This window comes from Hylobates moloch, unplaced genomic scaffold (genome assembly GCF_009828535.3).
Source record: "Hylobates moloch isolate HMO894 unplaced genomic scaffold, HMol_V3 SCAFFOLD_12, whole genome shotgun sequence".
In the NCBI taxonomy this organism is placed as follows: domain Eukaryota; kingdom Metazoa; phylum Chordata; class Mammalia; order Primates; family Hylobatidae; genus Hylobates; species Hylobates moloch.
This window is the reverse complement of record NW_026652287.1, coordinates 22,559,060-22,567,928: the sequence shown is the minus strand read 5'-3', so window position 1 is coordinate 22,567,928 and position 8,869 is coordinate 22,559,060. Positions and strand designations below refer to the sequence as shown.

General features: G+C 47.0%; 1 pseudogene; it reads right to left on the bottom strand.

The window, feature by feature from the left end:
* Positions 1-7,200: 7,200 nt before the first annotated feature.
* Positions 7,201-7,558, bottom strand: LOC116477943 (high mobility group protein HMG-I/HMG-Y-like; annotated as a pseudogene).
* Between the last annotated feature and the right edge of the window lie 1,311 nt (positions 7,559-8,869).

Here is an 8,869-nt window from a genome sequence, read left to right as displayed (position 1 = left end):
ACATTGGAGGAACAATTTATAAATATAAATGTTCTGCTCCACTTAAGTTCATCTCTAAATGTCCAGCAGCCTCCTAAGAATGAAAATCTTTCCCAGCTGCATTAGACATTTTTCTTAGATCTGCCTTTTGTACAAGGGGAAAAACATAACACTTATAAATTGCTCTAAGGGAAACATTACTTAACATCCCTTAAGTGTCTCCTGGCAGTGATAGGTTTCCTTTCAGTGGAAAAATAACTTCAGGACAAAGAATTTCCCTGAACAACTGGAGGGAATATATACCACCAGCATCCCAACCGATTTTCCCTCTTTTCAGTAAAGAGGATTCTGAGATGTCCAGATGGTCATTTTTATTTATGAGATAGTCAGACAAGTAAAAAGACTTAAATAATGGTTTAGGGATAAATCTCAAGGGGATTTGTGATAAAATAGCAAATGGGTGACTTTTTAAAAGCACTCTGAAAGCAGGAACTCAGCTTGTATAACCATGTTCATTGCAGCATTCTTCACAGAAGATGGAAACAACCCAAGTGTCCATGAACAGATGGAGAAGCAAAATGTGGTCTGTCCCTACAAGGGAATATTATTCAGCTATAAAATAGAATGAAGGGCTGGACATGGTGGCTCACACCTCTAATCCCAGCACTTTGGGAGACTGAGGCAGAGAGATCACCTGAGGTCAGGAGTTCAAGACCAGCCTGGTCAACATGGTGAAACTCCATCTCTACTAAAAATACAACAATTAGCCAGGTGTGGTGGTGGGTGCCTGTAATTCCAACTACTCAGGTGGCTGAGGCATGAGAATCGCTTGAACCCAAGAGGCGGAAGTTGCAGTGAGCCGAGATTGCACCACTGCACTCCAGTCTGAGTGACAGCATGAGACTGTCTAAAAAAAAAAAAATGAAGTTCTGAGTTCTGATACGTGCTACAACATGGATGAATATGACTGAATCTCAAAAACATTACATTAAGTGAAAGAAGCCAAACACAAAAAGGACAAATATCGTAAGATTCCCTTTTTTTTTTTTTTTGAGACGGAGGTCTCCGTCTGTCACCCAGGCTGGAGTGCAGTGGCACAATCTCAGCTTACTCACTGCAACCTCCGCCTCCTGGGTTCAAGTGATTCTCCTGCCTCAGCCTCTCAAGTAGCTGAGATTACAGCTGCCCACCACCCTGCCCAGATAATTTTTGTATTTTTCTTAGAGATGGGGCTTTGCCATGTTGGCCAGGCTGATCTCAAACTCCTGACCTCAAGTGATCTGCCTGCCTCAGCTTCCCAAGGTGGTGGGATTACAGGCATGAGCCACTGTGCCCAGCTCACATGATTCCATTTATATGAAATGTCCAGGATAGGTGAATGCATACAGACAGAAAGTAGATTAGAGTTTACAGGGGCTGAATGGAAGCGGGGGAGTGGTTTAATGGGGACAGAGTTTCTATTGGGGTGATAAAAAAGTTTTCAAAATAGATAGTGGTGATGGTTGTACAACATTTTGAATGGAATTAATGCCACTGAATTGTACACTTAAAATAGTTAAAATGGCAAAGTTTATGTTACACATGAAAATAGTGTAAAATGCTAAACACCATTGAACATTTTATATGAGTGAATTGTATGTGAATTATTTTTCACAAGGCTGTTTTTATTTTATTATTATTTTTTATTTTGAGATGGAGTTTTGCTCTTGTTGCCCAGGCTGGAGTGCAATGGTGTGATCTTGGCTCAATGCAACCTCCACCTCCCGGGTTCAAGTGATTCTCCTGCCTCAGCCTCCTGAGTAGTTGGAATTACAGGCATGCGCCACCACGCCCGGCTAATTTTGTATTTTTAGTAGAGACGGGGTTTCAACATGTTGTCCAGGCTGGTCTCGAACTCCTGACCTCAGTTGATCCACCCACCTCGAACCTCCTAAAGTGCTGGGATTACAGGCGTGAGCCACCACGCCCAGCCAACAAGGCTGTTTTTTTAAAAGCCCACAAGACTTGAGTACAGAAACTGTGAAAAAGCTCAGAAAGAAAAAAAGTGACGATTGTTCAGGCAAGTGGTTCTCAGAATGGTGGGAAAAGCAGAATAGTGCTAATGTGGAGAATCTGTGATGTCCTTTGCCCTGTTGACAGGATAAAGTTTCAAGTCCTAGTCTGACCCTGGCTCTCAAAAATGTGAGGCATTCCCCCAGTCTTAGCTTTCAAGACAAAAAAATGTGGGGCACTCCCTCCTGCTGGGGCAGCATCCTCCCAATCATATTCTACACCCTAAGGTTGCCTTCATGCCAGGCTTGACCATGTCATTTACCTGGGACCAGTATACCATTTTTGGATCTAGTCTGCCCAGTTTGGCTCACTTCAGAGCTCAGTTGGTTTGAGAGCCACCTTTGCTAAATCTTCTCCAACTGACTTCAACAAAGCCTCTTTTTCTCTGAGCTTCTACCGAACTGGGCAGTCATGTGAACCTTGCAGTATTTCTTCATATCTATCTTGTTACACACATTTTCCATCAGACCATTATGGTCCTAGAGAGCAGAGACCACAATGACATCTCTTGTGCATCCTTTCAATAGCTGGCATAGTGCACCCAACAGAGCAATCTACTCATATTGTTGCATGAATGGGTTACTGAAAATTAACCCATTCATGCAACAAATGGGTTGTTTCAAAGTAACCACCTTTTGGCTGTGTGGGCCAGCTCTGGATTCTGACAGATTTAGGTTTAATTACCAATTTAGCCAACTTCCAGGTGTGTGAGTTTCAAAACGTTAATTTCTGTAACCTTACCTTCTTCATCTGGAAAAGGGGATAATCTTGCATCTGCCACAAAAGTTTTTTTTTGTTTTTTTGTTTTTGAGACAGAGACTTCCTCTGTTGCTCAGGCTGGAGTGCAGTGGTGTGATAACAGCTCACTGCAACCTCTGCATCCCAGATTCAAGCCATTCTTCTGCCTCAGCCTCCCAAATAGCTGGGATTACAGGAACCCACCAGCATGCCCAGTTAATTTGTTGTATTTTTGGTAGAGTCGGGGTTTCACCATGTTGGCCAGGCTGGTCTCGAAATCCTGGCCTCAGGTGATCCACCCTCCTCCCAAAGTGCGGGGATTATAGGCATGAGCCACCGTACCTGGGCTTTTTTTTTTTTTTTGAGATGGAGTCTCGCTGTTACCCAGGCTGGAGTACAGTGGCGCAATCTCAGCTCACTGCAAGCTCCACCTCCCGGGTACAAGTGATTCTCCTGCCTCAGCCTCTCGAGTAGCTGGGATTACAGGCACCTGCCACAACGCCCAGCTAATTTTTCTATTTTTAGTAGAGACAGGGTTTCACCATGTTGGCTAGGCTGGTCTTGAACTCCTGACCTCAGGTGATCTGCCCTCCTCGGCCTCCCAAAGTGCTGGATTACAAGCGTAAGCCACAGCACCCAGCTCTAATTTTTGTATTTTTAGTAGAAACAGGGTTTCACCATATTGGCCAGGCTGGTCTCAAACTCCTGACCTCAAGTGATCTGCCCACCTCAGCTTCCTAAAGTGCTAGGATTACAGACGTGAGCCACAGCACCTGGCCCACAACAAGTATTTTTTTTTTTTTTTTTGCAAAGGTTAAATAGGATTTAAAACTGTAAAGTTCTTAGCACACTGCCAGATCACCTATAAATTGGAGCTGCAAAGTTGAAGCAAAGTGGAAAATCATGATGGATGATTTATCTCAATATCAACACAGAGCAGATGTGGCCCTAAAATTACACTCTCCTAATGGCATGGTCTTCCAAACATCTATAAACAAAAATGAAGGAGGAAACAAACCAAATGGCTTTCGGTGGAATAGTATTACATCCCTTTCTGGACATAGCGCCAAACTTTTTATGAAGGACTTCAGTACTAATACTTTTGGGAAAAAGAAAAATGTCAAATCAAACAATTCACATAGATCTTGTTCATGTATTTCCATGTACTGTAATCTTTCCACACATATGACAGTAATTAGTGGCATATGGCAATGATGAATGTAAACAGGATGCTTAAGGAAGAAGAACAAGATGACCATCGTCCTCACACTGTTTTGGGCTAATGTGATTTTATAAAAGATTTGATTTTCTTTTCTTTTTTTTTTTTTTGAGACGGAGTCTCCCTCTGTCGCCCAGGCCAGAGTGCAGTGGCGCAATCTTGGCTCATTGTAACCTCCACATTCTGGGTACAAGTGATTCTTCTGTCTCAGCCCCCCGAGTAGCTGGAATTATAGGTGTGCACCACCATGCCTGGCTAATTTTTCTATTTTTAGTAAAGATGGAGTTTCAACATGTTGTCCAGGCTGGTTTCGAATTCCTGACCTCAAGTGATCCACCTGCCTTAGCCTCCCAAAGTGCTGGGATTACTGTGCCTGGCCAAGATTTGATTTTCTATCAATCTTTTTTTTTTTTTTTTTTTGGTGACGGTGTCTTGCTCTTTGCCAGGTTGGAGTGCAGTGGTGCAATCTTGGCTCACTGCAACCTCCACCTCCTGGGTTCAAGCAATTCTCCTGCCTCAGCCTCCCAAGTAGCTGAGATTACAGGCATGAGCCACCACACCCAGCTAATTTTTGTATTTTTATTAGAGACAGGGTTTCACGATGTTAGCCAGGATGGTCTCGATCTCCTGACCTCATGATCTGCCCGCCTTGGCCTCCCAAGGTGCTGGGATTACAGGCGTGAGCCACCGCGTCTGGCCAATCTTTTTTTTTTAAGTAGTTTTTTTCCTCCTGGTTCTTAAGAGAACACATATCTTACTGAATTATAGATATATTCTACTCTGAATGTACAAGTCTTGTACTCTCTTCTGCCCCAAGATATTCATTGTTAAGTTTGCTGTACATGCTCCTAGTTTTTCCAGGAGTATATACAATGAAATAAACATTGTATTGAGATCATACTATAATACTGTCTTCAACTTTTTTTTTTTTTGAGATAGAGTCTCTATCACCTAGGCTGGAGTGCAGTGGCTCAATCTCAGCTCACTGCAACCTCCACCTCCTGGGTTGAAGCGATTCTCATGCCTCAGCCTCCCGAGTAGCTGGGATTACAGGCATGCGCCACCACACCCAGCTAATTTTTGAATTTTTATAAGAGACAGGGTTTCACCATGTTGTCCAGGATGGTCTCAAACTCCTGGCCTCAAGTGATCCGCCCGCCTCGGCCTCCCAAGGTGCTGGAATTACAGGCGTGAGCCACCGCGTCCGGCCAATCGTTTTTTTTAAGTAGTTTTTTTTCCTCCTGGTTATTAAGAGAACACATATCTTACTGAATTACAGATATATACTACTTTGAATGCACAAGTCTTGTACTCTCTCCTGCCCCAAGATATTCATTTTTAAGTTTGCTGTACATGCTCCTAGTTTTCCCAGGAGTACATACAGTGAAATAAACATTGTATTGAGATCATACTGTAATACTATCTTCAACTTTTTTTTTTGAGACAGAGCCTGTCACCCAGGCTAGAGTACAGTGGCTTGATCTCGGCTCACTGCAACCTCCACCTCCCAGGTCCAAGAGTTTCTTCTGCCTCAGCCTCCCGAATAGCTGGGATTACTGGTGCCCACCACTGTATCCAGCTAATTTTTTGTATTTTTAGTACAGATGGGGTTTCACTATGTTAGCCAGGCTGGTCTCGAACTCTTGACCTCGTGATCCACCTGCCTCGGCTTTCCAAAGTGCTGGGATTACAGTGTGAGCTACCTCGCCCGGTCATCTTCAATATTATTTAAAACTCAATAACGTATCCTAAGATATCTTACCATGACAGGATAGATAGAACTGAACCACATTTAATTTTATGGACGGACCATAATTTAGTTATCCAATTCCCTGTAGAGAGATGGCTGAACTATTTTCTTTTTTTTTTCAGAGAAGGATTTTTTTTTTAATTCAAGTAACTGCAAATAGGAAACCAGAGGGGGAGCCCCAGGCTGGGACAAATCATGGCTACCCCTCCCCAACAGAACAGGGGGAGGAGGTGGCCCCTACACCCTTTATAGTTGATTCGGGCCCCCTTGCTCACTCTGCTGCAGCATCCTAGGGGCAGGGCCCCATCTTCCCTGGGACTGGGATAGTCGGTCACCCAGTCTGCCATGCCCCAGCCCCTCTTCCCCACAAAGAGTATCTTGGGGGAGGGGATCGTGGGTAGAACGGGAGGCAATGAGGATGAACATTTGGCACTGGTAGCAGCAGCAATGATGGATGTCGAAGAATGGAACATTGAACAAAAAACAACACAACTGTCCAGAGGTAGTTTGTGAACAGAGGAAAAATAGAACCGGAACCTTGAGGGGCAGGGAGGAGCAGGAGGGGGTTGGGAGCGGGCAGGGTGAGCTCCTTGTTATTGGTGCCCCATCTGAGGAGGGGGAAATGGCTGAGTGGCGGAAGCAAAGTAGGGTTAGGCGAGCAGCCCCAGCCCACCTCGGGCGGCGGCCACAGGGCTCGTGGGCCTCACGGGCCTCACCTGGACAATAAGTGACTGCATCTCCATCATATGTACTCAGATCCCAGGCGGAGGGCAAGGGTGCTGCGGCCACAGTGAAGAGGGAGTAGGGGACTCACCCCTCCTGCCTTCCTGTAGCTGAAGGGGGCTGTCCAACCTAGGGCAGGGACTAGGGAAGGTGGGGAAGGATGAAAAGTGTGAGCCCCACGTGGTGACAAAGACAGTTTGGCTGGGGGAATCCTGGGGGCCAGCACCCCCCTCCATTGGCGACACCTGCTGCTGCCAGGGCAGTGGAGTAGGGCGTGCCAGGATGAGATGGGGCTTGGGCCCCTTTTAAGGCCAGGGGAACCCTCCCAGGCCCCACTGTGGGAAGCCAGAGGGAACAGTGAAGCAGAGAGGGCGCCCCCAAACCAAAAGCCCAGAGAGCAATGTTCCCACCACCAAGGGAGTGGCGACGCAGCAGGTACAAGGTGCGGCTGAGATGTTAGCCTTGTCCAGGAGGGCATGTGGGTATGCGTGGGTGGGCGGGGGTAGCTGGGAACTGAGGCCAGGGGAAGACTGCTCCCCACTCAGCCCATGGGAGCCCTGCAGCGGCTGGTGTGCTGTGTAGTGTGGTGGTGAGGGCACAGGTGGAAGATGGGGGTGGCGGCCAGAGGCGGTGGTGACGGTGGGCCTGCGGAAGGGGCGGGGGCGGTGGGAGCGGAGCAAAGCTGTCCAGTCCCAGAAGGAAGCTGCTCCTCCAGTGAGGAGCAGGCGGCACGCACGGGTCACTGCTCCTCCTCCGAGGACTCTTGCGAGATGCCCTCCTCTTCCTACTTCTCCAGTTTTTTGGGTCTGCCCCTTGGTTTCCTTCCTGGAGTTATGGTGGTTTTCCGGGTCTTGGCAGCACCCTTGTTTTTGCTTCCCTTTGGTCGGCCCCGAGGTCTCTTAGGTGTTGGCACTTCGCTGGGCTCCTTCTGACTCCCTACAAGCGCTGTCCCGGGACTCACGGGAGGCTGCTTTTGCGGCCTGCCCGGCCCCGCTTCTCAGTGCCGTCCTTTTCCTGCTTGGAGGCCAAGGGCTGGCTGGACTTCGAGCTCGACTCGCTCATTTTCCCTTCTCTAAGGAGCAGGTGGAAGAATGATGACTAGGATGCTTCTTGGAACCACACCAGCGCCAGAAATCGCCCCGGCTCGGAGTCCCAATTAGAGGACGGCTGAACTATTTTCAGTGTGTGTGTGTGTGTGTGTGTGTGTGTGTGTGTGTGTGTGCGCGCGCGTGTGTGTGTGTTTTCCCAGCATTCAACAATATGAAGTTGAGTTGCTTGATCAAAAATAATAAAATCTGGAGGCTGGGAGCAGTGGCTCACTCCTGTAGTCCTAGCACTTTGGGAGGCTGAAGCAGGAGGATCACTTGAGCCCAGGAGTTCGAGATCAGTGCGGGCAACATGGTGAGACCCCATGTTTATTTAAAAAAAAAAAAAAGGCCGGGCGCGGTGGTTCACACCTGTAATCCCAGCACTTCGGGAGGCCGAGGCGGGCAGATCACGAGGACAGGAGATTGAAACCATCCTGGCTAACACGGTGAAACCTCGTCTCTACTAAAAATACAAAATATTAGCTGGGCGTGGTGGTGGGCGCCTGTAGTCCCAGCTACTCGGGAGGCTGAAGCAGGAGAATGGCATGAACCAGGGAGGCGGAGCTTGCAGCGACCTGAGATGGTGCCACTTTACTCCAGCCTTGGCAACAGAGTGAGACTCTGTCTCAAAAAAAAAAAAAGGGGGGGGGTGGGGTGGGAAGAAAATAAAAATAAAAATCTGAGAACTATTATTAAATTACCTTGTCTAAAAAGTCATACATTATAATTGTTTTTAATGTCAGCATTACATTTCGATTAAAGCTGTATTTTAAAGTTCATACTATTGGGCTGGGCGTGGTAGCTCACGCCTGTAATCCTAGCATTTTGGGAGGCTGAAGCGGGTGGATCACCTGAGGTTAGGAGTTTCAGACCAGCCTGGCCAACATGGTGTAACCCTGTCTCCACTAAAAATCCACAAATTAGCCAGGCATCGTGGCGCACGCCTGTAATCCCAGCTACTTGGGAGGCCGAGGCAGGAGAATTGCTTGAACCTAGGAGGCGTAGGTTGCAATGAGCTGAGATTGCGCCACTGCACTCCAGCCTGGGTGACAGAGCAAGGCTCTATCAAAAAAAATTCAGACTATATTCATGTATAATTTATAATAAATCCTTTGGAAATTGTCCTCTTGCATATATTAAAAAACAAAATATAACGAAACAAAACACCTACCACGATAAAGTCCCAAAGGGAAATGGTCCAGAAGCTAGTTCCAGCGCCTGTGGCCCGTGCGCCCCCTGCTGGCAGTAACGGAACTGGGACTAGAGCCCAGAGTAAGCTGGTTTTCTATCATGATGGTTCCACAATTAAAAAAAAAAAAA